The sequence below is a fragment of the Lepisma saccharinum genome, chromosome 19, assembly GCF_977018435.1.
Source record: "Lepisma saccharinum chromosome 19, izLepSacc3.1, whole genome shotgun sequence".
NCBI lineage: Eukaryota > Metazoa > Arthropoda > Insecta > Zygentoma > Lepismatidae > Lepisma > Lepisma saccharinum.
This window is the reverse complement of record NC_139247.1, coordinates 3,134,848-3,152,218: the sequence shown is the minus strand read 5'-3', so window position 1 is coordinate 3,152,218 and position 17,371 is coordinate 3,134,848.

Sequence of the window (17,371 nt, the reverse complement as noted above, 5' to 3'; positions counted from 1 at the left end):
GCGAAGAAAATACGTAATGAACATACATGTACACAATATTTACACTTGGTTAAAAAGGTTATGCACTTGTTCATGTGGGCATGTGGGTGGGCAGAGAAACGGCAAAATTTGAATGTGGAATTGGCAACACTGTAGCGCCGGCATTTGTTCGGGTCTTTGCCATTTAGTAATGATCAGTGATGTGCAGTAGACTATACGTTTACATCTACATGCGTTGTCTACACGTAATCTACGCATAGATTACATTGGGTTGTAGTTTACATAGACTACGTAGGCAATTTAAAGTGCATTAAAATTAATTTTCAAGGGTTTCATGAAGGGAAAGTGACAGATTCAACTATATTGGTTTCTAACGAAATGAAAAGAATCCTATTTAAAACAAAATTTCTCTTCTATTCTATTATCAACTATGGAAGAAAAATAGTATGCAGAAAACAACAACAGATGACAGTCGTGAGGCAAGAGTGGTCTTCTTCCTACAAAACACTAGAATACTTCCTATATTAGGTTTTTTCCTAGGTGAGAAATTGTTCGAATTTGGAATGAAGAGTATGAAAAGTTTTCTTCACACATCACTGGTAATGATGCAGCATTGGAATGGTTCGGAGCGTGCTTTCGCTGTGAAAGCTTTTTATAAGAACGGTGATAGTGTGACTGCAGCGCAAAGGGTATTTCGGTAGCATTACCAGCTACAGCTAAGACGTCATGCTCGAGTCCCATCGGTTCGTGCGATTACAAAATGGCAGTGACGTCTCGTCCCTTGGGGCTTCCGGGGCTTAGCCCCTAAAGGAAAACGGACGTATTCACGTAATTATCAATCACCATAACGCATAACTATCACACAGTCTTTTAAAAGGCGATTTTTACCCACGTAAATTCATCGTCTGTTGCAATGGATACGACAGCGCTCCTAGCGGCATTGATGTCAATTATCGCTTTCCGGGGCACGTCGCAAAGGAAGGCGTGGCCTACACCCACCTACGCTACAGTGAAGATCACATGCTAGCAGATAGAGGAGGGAAGAGTGCAATGGATTTGAGTGCTGATTCGGGGCTAGCTCTGTTGCGTCGCGTTCGATCTCGCGTGTTGTTCTGTAGTGTTTTGGTGGCTTTCATTCGCTATGTTTGAGTGAGTTTGGCAGGGTTGATGTTCGAACACAAATTGATGAAGCTCATAGGCTGTCAATTACAAGACACAATGAATTTGTCCGGAAAAATAGGCACATATTAAATAGAATTATCGATTGCTTAAAATTCTGTGGTCGACATGAACTTGCTCTACGACGACATAATGAAAGAGAACAATCTTTAAACAGAGGCATCTTCCCAGATTTATTACCCCTTCATAGAAGAGGGAAAACTAAAGAGGGAACTTCGTGTTCTTTATTGTAGTGAAGAGTTGAAAAACATAAACTCTATCAGTTGATTGCATTCATTTTTTATTTAAAATTATTTAGATGGTATCTTTTCAGAAACAGTAAAAATGACAAACATAGTTTTAATAACTCCATTGGCAACAGCTGAATCTGAATGATGTTTCAGCACATTGAAGCGTATTAAAAGCTGCTTAAGAAATGCAATGGGACAAGACAGACCAAATGCCTTGGCACTTGCTTACAATAGAGATAGAATACATTTCAAACAAAGAGGGCTTCAACGAAAAAGTAATAACAACATTTGCTGAGCAGAAGAACAAGAGTCAACGTTCGTAGAAAGGTATGTTTCACAACAATACCTGTTTCTTTTGTAATCATGTGAATTGTCATTATATTTTAAATTCTTTAAAATAATAAGTCCAGTTTTGTAGTTTAGAAGAAGATAAATACCCGTTTTTTTTTGTAATTCATGTAATTTGTCATTACATTTTAAATTCTTTCAAAAAAGTAAGTCCAGTTTTATAGTCTAGAAGAAAAAATACCTTTTTTTGTAATTCATGTGAATTGTCATTATATTTTAAATTCTTTAAAAAATAAGCCCCGGCCAAATTTTAGGCCACGAGACCACTGCAAAATGGATTCGTAATTTTGAAAAAACCGGTTCAGCGTTTAAGAAGAAGCCACCAGGTGGAGTTTGAACAGTACGTATACCAGAGAATATTGAAGCAGTTCGTGTTGCCATTCAGAGGAGCACTCGTCGCTCCGTTTGACAACATGCATCCGCCCTACAGTGTAGTCGAGGAAGCGTACAAAGAATACTGCATGAAATGAAGTTCCACCCCTATAAGTTACAGATTGTGTAGCAATTACATCGTAGGATATCTGTTCGGTTTCAGAAATATTGACCCTGGCAGACCTTACCAAGCACCTGCTCAGAAATGTATAGGTTAAGCCTTTTACAGGAAATGGTAAGAACACTGGCCTTTGGCTAGAGGTGACGAGAGTCCAAACGAGGGGTTAAATAGGTGCGCATGAGAGCGACACGAGGTCCTTTTACTTGGAATCATCGGAGAAGCAGGAGCTATTGGTCCGTTTTCTAAACCGACCACGGTAAGCTATCCTACACCCTTATCTGCCATTCGAATTGCTCAGTTCCGTATAAAAAATAATCATGAGTCTATATTAATGTTAAGTTAGATATTTGTACCTGGCCCGTTCAGGGCTGTCTCTACCATCAATAGTACTAATCGGGAAGGGCAAGTTACATCCTTATTTAAGGTCCCCGCGTTCATGTTGGAACGCTACGACATCCTGAAGACCCTGTGTTGAGTAAGAAGTTTTGGGAATTGGTTTTGGCTAAGGTTAACGAGGACGCCAATTTCCTTAACAATTTGTGGATGTCTCACGAAGCCCATTTCCACCTTAGTGTTTCCAGAGTTTCCACAGCAGACTTTCAGAATGTGTACGCGGAGATGGAATACATCTTTCTGATGTAATCTTTAAGAAGTAAAGTGACATGTAAAATGACATGTAAATGTCATAGTTAATAGCGTACTATGTACATGCATATCCATCATTAAATTTATTTTTTCCTGTGATTATTCGTGCATTTTACGTCAATTGAAACTTTTCTGTTTCTCTGCGCTACCCTATTTATTTCTTCAGTGCAGTAGATGTGTCGGTGAATATATCAAGTCTACAGCTCTTGGTAGCTCATTCACAGTGTTCTGCATTCGCATTGCAGGCGAAATGAAAATATGGAATTGGATATGAAGTTAGCCCGTTATAACCCTTCGATCACATTAATATTTTTAAAAATTTTGTTGAAATATGAAAATATATACAATAATATTTTGCAACAGTGAGCGATGTCACAAGAGGGCTCTGATTGGTTGATCTAACTATAGATATATAGTTGGACAATTAATTAGTTCATCGATTGATTCAGTCGGTCTTCAGTTGACGAGACACGGTGTACGTGCAGCTGAGAAATTATACCGGTTATAAAAACAGATAAATTTATTTGTTTCTATGCATTTTCTGCATGATAAAGAAAAGGACTTTCTATCTTTCTCATGCAAGCTATCTCAATCACAAAAAGCGTGTTCTTACTGGAAACAGAATTTCAATTATACAGGGTAGCGCAAAAGTAAGTTTACCCAAAAAGCACATTGATAATAGTATTACGATAGTGTAGAGTCATTCGGGGGAATAGGCCCATCGGGGTTAAATGTCCACCCCTCGTATCTCGCGCAACGTTAATGTTGTGGCAACTCTCCGACTCTTGTTGGAAAGCACAGCAGGTTTGGAGCTTGTGATAAGATTCTGAAGTCATACAGGGTTATTTCATGAGGTAAGATGACAATTTTTGAGGTAATATTTTTTTGACGTTGTTGTATTAACAGTATGCATTAATATTCCAAAGAGAGAAAGAAACTGAATTATATTGGTGTAAAGATCAAGAGTCAGGGAAACACATCTGCAGAGTGAAACTGTCGCATGGTGTTCAGATTTGCCAACGCAGTGATTCAATTTTCTGCTTGTAGCAGTGGGGTGATATGCCCACAGAAATTAAGAACAATATGCCCATGGGTATTACTATGATAAGAAAGGACTACGATGTGACTGGATCCAGTGTATTCGATGTAGTATGTGGACGCATAAAATATTTATCAAATTCACGTCCATGTGTCCAAAGTGCAATGCAATTTCTCACAAATGTAGGCAGTAAAAGTGGGTATGGTAAATTAAAAAAAATACTGTTAGAAACACTATGCTTGTCTGTACAAACGATGTTCTTTTTACGAAACAAACGCTAACAGTAGTGTATTTTTGCGGGTTCAAAGTCATACTTGGTAGGAGGCCTATTATTTTTATTAATTTAAGTACAATGGAAAACCTATTTTGACGATGTTTTTGTTGATTTTATACTATTCCAAATCTGTGTTATTTCATCTCGTACTTGGTACGAGTGTCATAATTTCTTTCGAGTTAAATTACGCAACATTGCGATGGTTTGTAAGGTAAACTGTTGCGCAATGTTTACGCAACAAGTTATTACGCAGACCCGCATCTAGCGTGTTGTTGGTTATGAAGTAATGGGTGTCTTCTGATTGACTTAATGTTTCGGATGTTTTCATCCGCGCTTTTAGGTTACTTAAAGGGTTTTTGCATTACAGATCAGTCAGTATCGTGAGAGTGTTTGAAGAGTACGGATGTGTTGTTGCAGTGTTAAATGTTAAGTATATAATTTATTTTAAAGCTACATACTATTTATTAATTTTAAGTTTAAAAAGTGTATCAAGTGATTTTTTTATAGTAATTTCGATCAGATTCAGTTTTGGTGTACTTATTAATTTCTTTATATTTAGTACAAATATATATTTTATTTATAATAAGAAATAGCTAATATAAAATAAAACGTCATGAATATTTTTGGGTTTAAGAAGCAACAACATAATCAGCCTGTAGAGAGAATTCCAGTAAACATGCATGTATTTAGAAAAAAATATCAGCAATTGAAAGGGTTACTTCTTGTTCACTTGAACAGTATTTGGTCTCATGTTGACGAGGATACTGGAAAGCACTTATTTGTATTTAATAATAACTTATCATCATATAAGTTACCTGTTAGTGAAAAAATTCAAATAAATATTTCACCACTCAATGCGGCAGTTTTGCACATAGGTCGAAATTTGTATACAATTAAACATAGTACATTACTTCCTGATACGTCTTATGATGTGGAAGCTGGTGAATTCTTGGATGCTGAGATAATTGGAGAGTATGATAAATTGATTCCTCTGTTTATCGAAATAAGAATAATCTATCCTCTTATTAATATATAAAATACCTAAAAACAAAGAAAACAAAAAAACCATGGATATATTTGGTAATAGAAGGCGACAGGAGATTCCAGATAATTCCAGCGAGATTGCTAGTTTAGCTGCACGTCTAATGAAACTTAAATCAGATTTATTAATATTACAAAATTCTTTGAATGTAAGCTTACATGCTGAAATTACCAATCTACAGTCTGAATTCATTAATCCCATAGTAAAAATTGATGGGGAACTCAAAGTCTTTACTTCAAAAATATACTAATTTACCGTCTCTCGATAATGTTGAAAATTTAAAAGAGAATTTAGCTAAATTAAAAAAATGATATTGAGAAATTCCGTCAAATTCAAACAATTATCTCGGAATATCTAAAGAAAGAACTAAATAACGAAGCGAATACTATTCGTACCGAACTACTTTCTATAATTGAAACTATCAAGACTCAAGAGCAATAAGAACTGCTTGATGCAAGTATTTTTGAATTACGGGAGCAATTTTTATCTTTTGAAATTCTCTCACTGGAATATATTAAATCCGAACTGCAAACCGACCAATTACATGCAGCCATAACAGAAGTTCAATCCAAACTACAAATATTAGAAGACTTTATCAATAATTTACCTTCATCTACCGAATTAAATGCCATCGCTCGCAGTGTTGCAAGCATCAAATTGCAATTAGAAACTTACAAATATTTTGGAAAGATACAGGCTACCATAGCTCATATTGAAGATACTTTGACAACCATGAGAAACAAATTGACGAATGTACAGGAAACTCGGGAATTTAAGTTGCCAAGCATAACCGAATCTCTAAATGTAATTCAACGACAGATCACAAAATTTGAGAATCTCAACACTGAATCTGAACTATCTCATTTTCACCATCTCATAGATGACATACAGAACAAATTACAAACACTGCAACAGTCTACCCCTACGCAAGATGACATACAGCAACTTAAAAATGCCCTAACCAGTGTAGCATCTGCTACAGAATTAGATGTAGTTAAGCAAGCTTTAACCTCATTTCAAACACGGTATCCAATTTACCTACTTCCCAGGAGATGAGATCTGTAAAAAGAGCAGTGAATAGAATATTGAATTCGGAGGACAACAAGAATATTCAAGCGGAAATTGCCATAATTCAAGACACTATTGGTACTTTGCCTACCAATCAGATTGTGAATGAATTACATGCATTGTTTGTAGAAATCAGAAGGCATGTATTACAAACCAGAGCACTAAATTGAAACTTGTAGAAAGTTTACTGGAGATTACTTCCAACATTAGAGAACAAATTGCTACCATCGAAACAAGTCAGGAATCTGCTCTATCAGGTATCACATCAGAACTTCACGATCTCAAAGAACAATTTAAACAATTGTATGTCGATGTAAAAATCAAACCCAGCTACGATGAAGTGGTACGCACCATAAACGAATATCAAGAAACATTATTAAGCAGATTAGACGATCTCGAATTACGTCAATTTTTCATTGTTGAGATAGTTAGGCTTGAGAGTGTACCAGATGTACGAGGGCTTTGGACTTATGTTAATGCAGGAAATGTTTACAAAATGTACCCTTATAGTCAGTCTGATGAATTTTTCCTTGGTGGCGAAATTAAATTTTTAAAATTTGGCTATGTGAAGAAGGGAAAGCATGTGGAAATGCCAAATTTCACCATACAGAGAAAAGATAGCATCTACAGAGCACTACAGATACCTGTTGCATATTGGGACGAATCTGGAAAGAAATATAAAATACATGAGGATCAGGAATTATCTGTTTTCCCTGTGCAAGCTAATGACAAATTATTATTTGAAGTGAAACAATTATACCCTGAGGATAATACATTTCACTGATATCTTTCCAGCAATTTGATCTCTCAGATCTCTGCAAAAATACAGGGTGTCTAGCAGTCAAGAAAAAGTCAAGAAATTTTGTTTGTGGTCAAGATTTGTTGCTTTTCTTTTTTTTTTTTTTACAGCATAGTGAATTTACATTGTTACATACCTGTACTGGAATTTGATAAAATTGAATATTTGGAAATCTCGTATTAAGTTGTGGTTAAGATTTATTCTCTTTGTTTGTTAAGAATTACATTCTTATAGCCTGTGCGTGAAGTTTTGTAAAAAATATTAAAGTAATGTTGCCATTCCCCATCCAGGATGCCAGAAGCATTAATTTTTACATGCAACAAGTCTAAATATCTTGTTAAAGTACAGCTTCAGTTTTCGTCGTAACCAGCCTTGTGGTAGGGTTTTCGTTGAATTAAAATAACTATTTTCTTAATTTTCAACTATACCTAAGTAGGGGGCGATTAAATAAAAATATTAAGAAAAAGGGGAAAAAGGACATGAAAAAGTTAAGAAGGTCAAGAAAAAGTCAAGAATTTTGGATTTGTTATTTTGGTAGACACCCTGAAATACCTCTCGACACTTCGCAGGGTCTAATTATAATTATTCTGGAAATTATGCAAAATTTGAAGTTTATTGTTATTTTGCACCAAATAATTAATTTTCTGATGACATGTATCTAATTTAATGTTCTAATATAATTTTTTGTTTATTTTAAAGCAGAAATCTTAGTCAATTGATCCATATAGAGGGAATACTAACACATTATTGTTAATGAATATTTTGAAGAACTTTTAATTTTGTGTTCTGACACGTGATTGGTATTGCTCAGACACTTTTACAACCTAAGTATGAGCTCACATTTTTAGAAACTTGTAATCAAAATTGTGCTTTTAAGATCAAATCAGCATGTAATTGTTTAACTACATATAAACCGACGTGGAAAAATTCATTTCCTAACTGCATAATGACATATTTAAAACCTACAACTTTTATACGTTGCTCACCAGCGAAACAAGGCAACTGAATTCCTTCTATTGGTTCCAGCTTTATACTTGGCATTAAAGAACTTAGATTGATCCAAACCTTGTAATCCAACAAATGACATTGACTACCAGTGCCAATTAAACAATTAAGAAACAAGTCACAAATTCTTCCCTGTTAGGAGTTGCTACCCGACCTTTATAGAAACATCGTTACAATTCGGTGTCTTGTGTTGTAGTTGTGCTGTCTAGTATGTTTGTTTTGTCTTGCGTAGTAGTTGTGGTGTGTAGTTTGTTTATGTTTATATTGTGTAGTAGTTGTGGTGTGTTTGTGTTTATATTGTGTTATAGTTGTGATGTGTTTGTGTGTGTCTTGTGCAGTAGTTGTGCTGTCTAATGTGTTTGTGTTCGTCTTGTGTAGTAATTGTGTTGTCTAATGTGTTTGTGTTTGTCTTGTGTAGTAGTTCCTCCATTCATATTGGGGGTAAGGCGTAGAACTGACAACTCTGCACTGTAAAAAGACATGTCAAGAAACAGCAATATAAGGCCATGGATGTTCCCAAGGTAAAATATTCCGGAAGTAAAATAGTCCCCCGTTCGGATCTCCGGGTGGGGACTACTTTGGGAGGTCCCTGGACTAAGGATAAGATTTACGTTAGGAATAAGGATATTAAATTAGGCACCTGGAATGTTCTGAGCCTTTGCCGGCCTGGGGCATTTCAGTGTACAGTTAATGAGATAGTTAAGTATAAATTAGATGTAGTAGCTGTCCAGGAAGTTAGGTGGCCAGGAGAAGGGAATTGTAAAACTAAAAATTATACTTTTTTCTATGGTGGTACTGAAAATCATAATTTTGGAACAGGCTTTTTCATAAATAATAGAATTATATCGGCTCTTAAAACAGTAGAATTTATTAATGATAGGATATCATATGCAGTTTTACAGGGTAGGTGGTGTAAAATTATTTTAATAAACATACATGCACCAACGGAAGATAAAGATGATAATACTAAAGATGATTTTTATACAGAGTTAGAACAGGTCTTTGATAAATTTTCTCAGTATGATATGAAAATTCTGTTAGGTGACTGTAATGCACAGATTGGCAAAGAAGAGACATTTAAACCCACGATTGGTAAAGAAAGTCTTCATGAATTAAGTAATGATAATGGTATAAGATTGATTACTTTTGCAACCTCAAAGAATTTAATTGTGAAAAGTACCATTTTAAACATAAAGATATCCATAAATATACCTGGTCTTCTCCAGATGGTAAAACTCATAATCAGATAGATCATATTCTCATTGATAAGAGAAGGCATACTAGTATAATTGACGTTCGTACACATAGAGGTGCTGGCTGTGCCAGTGACCATTATTTAGTAATTTCTAAATTAAGAGAAAGACTCTCAGTGATAAATCATAAGCAACAAAATCTAAAAGTTCTAAAATTTGATACAGGAAAGTTTACTGATGAAAGAATTAAGAAAGATTACCAAATTAAACTGTCAAATAGATTTGATGTTTTGCAGGATTTCAATGATGATGAAAATATAAATGAAACAGACGTAAATAAGAATTGGGAGCACATAAGTAATGCAATAGAATCAGCAGCTAAAGAAAGTATAGGATACCATAAACCGAGAAAAAGTAAGCCATGGTTTGATAATGAATGTCATAATCTAATAGAAATAAGAAATCAGGCTAGACTTAGGTGGTTAAATAACTCTGATGATACAAATCTAAACAATTATAATAGAATAAAGCGAGAAGTTAACCGCACGTTTAAAAATAAAAAAAGAGATTACTTGAAAAGCAAAATTAACGAAATTGAAACAAACAGCAAAAATAAAAATATCAGAGATTTATATAAAGGTGTAAATGAGTTTAGAAAGGGGTGGCAACCTAAAGTAAATTTGATAAAAGATAAAGACGGTGATTTTCTAGCTGACCCAGGCGATATTCTAAATAGATGGAAGAACTACTTTAATGACCTTTTAAATGTTCATGTAGGAGATAAATCAGAAGTAAATGAAGTCCACACAGCAGAACCTTTAGTTCCAGAACCTAACTTGACTGAAGTTAAAGATGCTATTAAAAGGCTAAAGAATAACAAAGCACCTGGCATTGATTTAATACCAGCTGAGTTAATTAAATATGGTGGAAATTCATTAATATGTCAAATTCATAAATTAATTTGTTTAATATGGAATAAAGAAGAAATCCCTCAACAGTGGAAAGAATCCATAATTGTTCCTGTGTTTAAAAAAGGTGATAAAATGAACTGCAATAATTACCGTGGAATTTCTCTACTCTCAACAACATATATATTATATTCTCTAACATTCTTTTAACAAGACTAACCCCATATGCTAATGAAATTATAGGTGATTATCAATGTGGATTTAAACGTAACAGATCTACTACAGATCAAATTTTTCACATGAGACAGACACTTGAAAAAAAGTGGGAATATAATCAAAATGTCCATCAGCTATTCATTGATTTCAAAAAAGCATATGATTCAGTCAAAAGAGATAAATTATGTAATATATTAGTAGAGTTTGGAATACCTAAGAAGCTTGTTAGTATGATAAAAATATGCACCAGTGAAACAGAAAGTAAAATTCGTGTGGGTATTAATATGTCTGACAAATTTACAATTCATGATGGGTTAAAACAAGGAGATGCATTATCTCCATTGCTCTTTAATTTTGCCTTAGAATATGCTGTAAGGAAGGTAAAAGAAACTAAAGAAGGACTAAAATTAAATGGTGTGACTCAGTTGTTAGCATATGCAGATGATGTAGACTTACTGGGGGATGATGTGAATACAATTAAGAATAATGCTAAAATATTTTTCAAAAGTGCTAGAGAGATAGGTTTGGAAGTTAACAAAGAGAAAACTAAATATATGCTTACAGGCCGAAACCAAGTGTTAGGTAATAATCAAAATCTAATTATTGATAACAACTCGTTTGAACCAGTTTCCAAATTCAAATACTTAGGAGTAATATTAACAAATGAAAATTATATTAAAGAGGAAATAAAAAGTAGGCTTAATTCAGGAAATGCATGTTACTTCTCTCTTCATAAACTTTTGTCTTCTCGTTTAATATCTAAGAAACTAAAAGTTAAAATATACAAAACAGTAATTTTGCCTGTAGTATTATATGGATGTGAAACTTGGTCCCTTACATTGAAAGAGGAACATAAATTGAGAGTATTTGAAAATAAGATACTTAGGAAAATCTTTGGACCTAAAAGGGATGAGGAGACAGGTGAGTAGAGAAGGTTACATAATTTAGAACTACATAATTTGTATTCATGTCCAGATATTATTAGAATAATTAAATCAAGAAGACTTAGGTGGGCAGGCCATGTGGCACGAATGGGAGAGGAAAGAGGAGTTTACAGGATTCTTGTTGGGAAACCTGATGGTAAGAGACCTGTAGGAAGGCGAAGACGAAGATGGAGGGACAATGTTGAGATGGACCTAAGGGAAATCGGTAGGGATGGAAAAGAGTATATAGAACTTGCTCAAGATAGGGAAACATGGAAGGCCTGTGTTGCTGCAGCCATGAACCTTCGGGTTTAAGAAGGCTAGGGAGTTAGTTAGTTAGTTAGTTAGGATAATACACTTTTTGTCATATTTTCTTATAGAATCCGATGTCAAGACAAGATATAGTTAATGAATTACACAGACCAGCTCGTCGTAACTACAAACGACTGAGTGTGGTAACGAAAGGTGCAAATGATTTGTTTCAGGCTGATCTGATTGAGATAGCCCATCCAAGGGGGACTTTAGAAAATTTGGATAAGATAAATCATGGTTACAAATATATGCTTACAGTTATTGATACCTTTAGCAAATATGCATGGACTGTTCCCCTAAAATCCAAGACTGGTACTTGTGTTACCTTTTAAGTCGATATTTAGTGAGGGAAGGATACCAAAATATTTACAGACAGATAGAGGGAAAGAATTTTACAATTCTACATTTGCTAAGTTAATGCAACAACATAATATTAAACATTATTCAACATACAGTGATCTGAAAGGTAGTATAGTAGAACGATTCAACAGAACATTAAAAAATCGCATGTGGAGACAATTTACGCTACAGGGTAATTATAAGTGGGTGCAAATTTTACCCGAGCTAGTTCATAATTACAACAATATTGTACACAGTACTATTCACATGAAACCTGCTGAGGTAACCAAAGCTGATGAGCAACGATTGATTTCTACTGTTTATTGTCAAAAATATACATATGCTACCAAAAAGCCAAAGTTTAAAGTAGGGGATGAGGTAAGAGTCAGTAAATATAAACAATTATTCGAGAAGGGATTCACTAAAAATTGGAGTACGGAGTTATTCTCAATGGTTCAAGTTTTATCAGGGAATAGAAATACATATATCATGAAAGATAATCATAACAAAATATTGAAAGGGAGATTTTATGAAGAGGAACTTAGTAAAACAAAATATAGAGATACATATCTAATCGAGAAAATATTGAAGAAGAAAAATAATAAATTGTATGTGAAATGGATAGGTCTGCCAGACAAAAGTTCGATAGAAGCAAACCAGGTGATTCTTTGACACCAACATGGAATGTGGTACAGCGTTTACCAGATGTAGTGGAAACTAATAAAAAAATGGAGAGTTGTTACCTGATAACATAAGATGTCTCATTGCAGGCCCATCAGGTTGTGGAAAAACCACTTTGCTGGTTGATAATTTCTTGCTTGTCCCAAATTGGCTAGATTGGAAAAATAGACACTTGTATGTATTCTCAAAAAGTTTAGAACAACCGAAATGCCAACAACTCATGAAGCTGTACAAGGGACTGGGCATAGCTACATTTGCATCAACAATAAAACCTCTCGACCAATGTTTGAAAACTTCTGTTGTGGTGTTCGATTATGTTATTCTGAAAAATCAGAATGAAATTAGAAATTTTTTTACACAGGGTCGTCACAAAGAAATAGACTGCTTTTATTTAGCTCAAACTTATTCCAAAATTCCCAAACAATTACTCTCGAAAAACAGTAACATATCTACATCTGAAATAAGTTCTAATTTTACATTTGTTTTCAACAGCATAGCTGCCCAGGCTAAACCAGGTAGACCGTAGAAATGAACTGGATCGAGACGATAAATAGACATAGATGTTTTTCTAAAAAATTAAAACACATCCGCAAGAATAGTTAAGTCTAGTCTTAAATAATAATCGTGATAGTCACCAAATGTTTTACACTCTAGCTTATCCCACATTAATTTCGCATATTCGTATTCCTTCTCTGTAATATGCTCTTCTATAAGTTGACTGTAAAACATCTCTGTAGGAGTAATTCTTCTATCCGAAAATTTGGAAGAGTCCGTAACATAGTCATATGGATACACTCCTTTCCGTCTAATTAATTTTATATCTATATTCGGAAACATGTTACGAGTGAAACTAAACTGTTCATCTGATAGTTTGCTAGCTAGATTGTCTAAGCTAGCTGAGAGAAATTTATACGAATCTAAAATTCGAATCTCAATTTGTTTACCTGTTTCGGGAATAGTTACGTACTTACTAATAGAAATATATTTCTCCTCGTTCTCTGCTAGAATATTTATATTTTGCTTATCGTAACCAAAACATCTAATCAGATGATGAAAATCAAAATTCGAACCATAATGAAAGAAAATATGAACATAGTTAGGTTTCTGAATCTTAAGGTTGTACAATTGACATATTGTAGAAATGATTTTTCCCGAAAAGTGGCAGTGATGGAAAACTTTTTTATTACTCTCTGTATATTGCAAATTGCAAATTGGACAAGTGATGGCATTATCAAATTCTCGAATTTCTTCAATAGATGGCAAAAACATCGGTTTAGATTTTTGTAACACAGGACCAATTTTCTTAGTTTCTTCCACCATTTTTTCAAGAAAATGTTTAACTACGTCAGGTCCTCTGTATACATACGGTTTGCTATTTTCGTTGTCTTTCCACGCCACTATGTATCCGAAACTTGATGCCTCATGAAGTTGGTACGGTGTAGTTGAAGATGCATCTGGTTTCGGATCACAATAGGCAATCGGTTTCAGAAATGACTCGAAATCTGTAAACATGCATACCGGATGTTCTAATAATCCTCTGAATGACTTAAATTGTTCTACTTTATTCAGTTTGGGCATAATCATGCGTACAGGCTTGTTGTAACCGCAATATCGTTTATGTTCTTCAAGTTTTTGAGCAGCATCAAATATGGTTAAGCATCTTCGACAGACTTCGATCTGGTGTTCATGCTTTGTTGTTTGACTTCTTACCAAACGAGAAAGTTTACGAATGAGGCAATAGTGAAAGTTTTTATTATCCTTAATAAGTAACAAATTGATGACGATAGGATTATCATTATCAACAGTACTTATTCTAAGAGGATATACCAAATTATTTGCTGCATAGGCATACACATTGATTGCCAAGGATTCATTCGCTTGTCTTTCAAATTTTGGTATGTCGGATATAGCAACAGGATACTGGATACCTAACATAGCATATTCAATCTCGTCTACATATTTTTTTTAATGACTAACCCGTTCCGGATTATCTATCAAATGAACCGGGTGAAGCGCCGCTAAAATGCACCACATAAAACACTTGTCAGTGTTATGAACGTTCAGCACGGCTCTCTTATGCTGAATTTCTACCGGAAGTGGAACGTAGCTCGAAGCAGTAAAAGGTGTAAAATTGTTTACATAAGCGATTAATCTGTGAGGACTTCCACATAAAGACCAACTTGATCCCTTAGCCTCGAATTCATCGTGTTTCCTCATCAATTCACTAGTAAGATTAGAATAAAAAAACGTTCAAATTATTAATGTTTGCCAAATAAAGAACTTGGTTTTTTGTTTTGTGAAAAAAATATTTCTTGTACCATTAGTTTTCTCATATTTACAGATTAGATCAACATATACTTTTATGGAGTTGTTTTCCAGTTTATTTTTCAAAATATTTATGATAGATGTTTTAATTTCACTCAAAAAACTAGAAATACCACAGCCTGGTTTCTAAGTAAATAGAAAATCCAGGAGTTGGTTGTTGAATGCAGATCTAATCGGCTTTTGGTCATTAGACATCTTAATTTGTTTGGAAGTAAAAGCTTCAGCTTCAGGATGATCAATTTTTCTTTTCAATGTTCCATGTCCGGTTAATGCAATGCAAATTTTCATGTGTTTACTTAAATTAGCAATGCTAATTATTTTTCCGCATTGAGGACAAGGCTTAGTAGGTAACGAACGATTTATTGTTGAACCTGTTTCACGACATCTTGCCCTATGCTTGCTATTATTAGTTTTGGAGATTAATTTCCCACAAATAACACATTCGATGAAATGGGTAGATTACATTTATTTTAATATGCTTTAAGTAAATAACAATAAGACACACAATCAACTCAAAATTCAATAAGATTATATTTACTAGGAAAAAACACTTTTAAACTTACGATAATTGATAGAATGTAACTTAAAAAAAAACAATAGTTATAATTATAATATGTTTTCAGCTCTGGTATTTATACATAAATTTTCTCGGGAAAAAATACAAAATTCAATACAAATTCAAATTCACACAAATTCAATATGTGTGAAAAATGACTTGAACCATCTTCAAAATAAAATAATTGTAGCTATTGCGATAAAATTTTCAGCTATGTTATTTATACAGAATTTCCGGAGACAGCAAGTAACATCTGATCACATCAAAACTCAATCTGATCGAAATTACTATGAAAAAAAAATCACTTGATAAACTTTTTTTAAACTTAAAAATAATAAATAGTATGTAGCTTTAAAATAAATTAAATACTTAACTTTTAACACTGCAACAACACATCCGTACTCTAGATACACGCTAGATACGGGTCTGCGTAATAACGTGTTGCGTAAACATTGCGCAATAGTTTACCTTACAAACCATCGCAATGTTGCGTAATTTAACTCGAAAGAAATTATGACACTCGTACCAAGTATGAGGTGAAAAAACACAGATTTGCAATAGTATAAAATCGTTAAGAACATAATCAAAATAGGTTTACCATTGTGGTTAAATTAATAAAAGCAATAGGCCTCGTACCAAGTATGACTTTGAACCCCCAAAATATATGTACTTATAAAAAACTGGAAAAGCCCACAGGTGTGTGTCAAGTAAACCGGAAGTAAACCGGAAGTAGACCGTAAATAAACCGGGAGTAGACCGGAAGTAAATTTGTGTGGGTGTAAGTGTAGGTGTGGGTGTGTGTGGGTGTTATGTACTTTAACTCGAAAGAAATTATGACACTCGTACGAAGTACGAGATGAAAAAAACACAGATTTGCAGTAGTATAAAATCAACAAAAACATCGTCAAAATAGGTTTTCTATTGTGCTTAAATTAATAAGAATAATAGGCCTAGTACCAAGTATGACTTTGAACCGCCAAAAATACACTACTGCTAATAATCTTCCAGTTAATGTTGTGTATTATTTTCCTTTAAATATGTCAGTCAAGTATTACAACAATTGTTTCTTGTATTTGGCATTTTATCCCTAATGGGTGATCATTTTAACCGGAACATGGGGTGATTTGCCTAAATTTGCCTATTTCTATCTTGTTCTTTTGCAATATGACTTACAGTAATAAAACGTATAGGTAACAATAACAAAACACGTAGCTTTCATTTGACATCCTTTTATTGCAACACTCCTTCTTTCATTTATGCCGCCAAAAAAAAGTTGGGCGTATTCCCCCGAGTGACTCTATGTGCTTCTTGTGCTAAGTAATTTTTTTTTTGGTATGCGGTTGGTAACATTGTTGTGTGACATTGGCAACAGTGCACTAGTTATTCTTTTGTCGACAGTTGAGTGTCTGGCTTGTTGCAGTGTGGTTGTTTGTTGTAGTATTTGACACATTTGAAGAGTGGACGCCGCGATTGACCTGCGCGTTCTTGTGATTTCACGCCAAGCGACTTTGCTTTGTTGGGAATTGTTAAGGATATGGTACACTTATCATCACCGGCAGATTTGGATGCACTGAGAGACTCAATTATCAATGCGTTTCATTTCAGCAACCATGACACAAAGTTTACTGCATCGTATTTGATATTCTGTTGTTGATCGTTGCACACAATGTATTACAAATAATGGAGGACACTTTGAACAAAACCACTGAAACTGGAATTTTGTGTTTTTACTTATATTTTGTATGTATACTTGAATTTTGTGTATAATCTTGAATTTATGTATGGGTAAACTGACTTTTGGGCTTTAAGAAAACCCA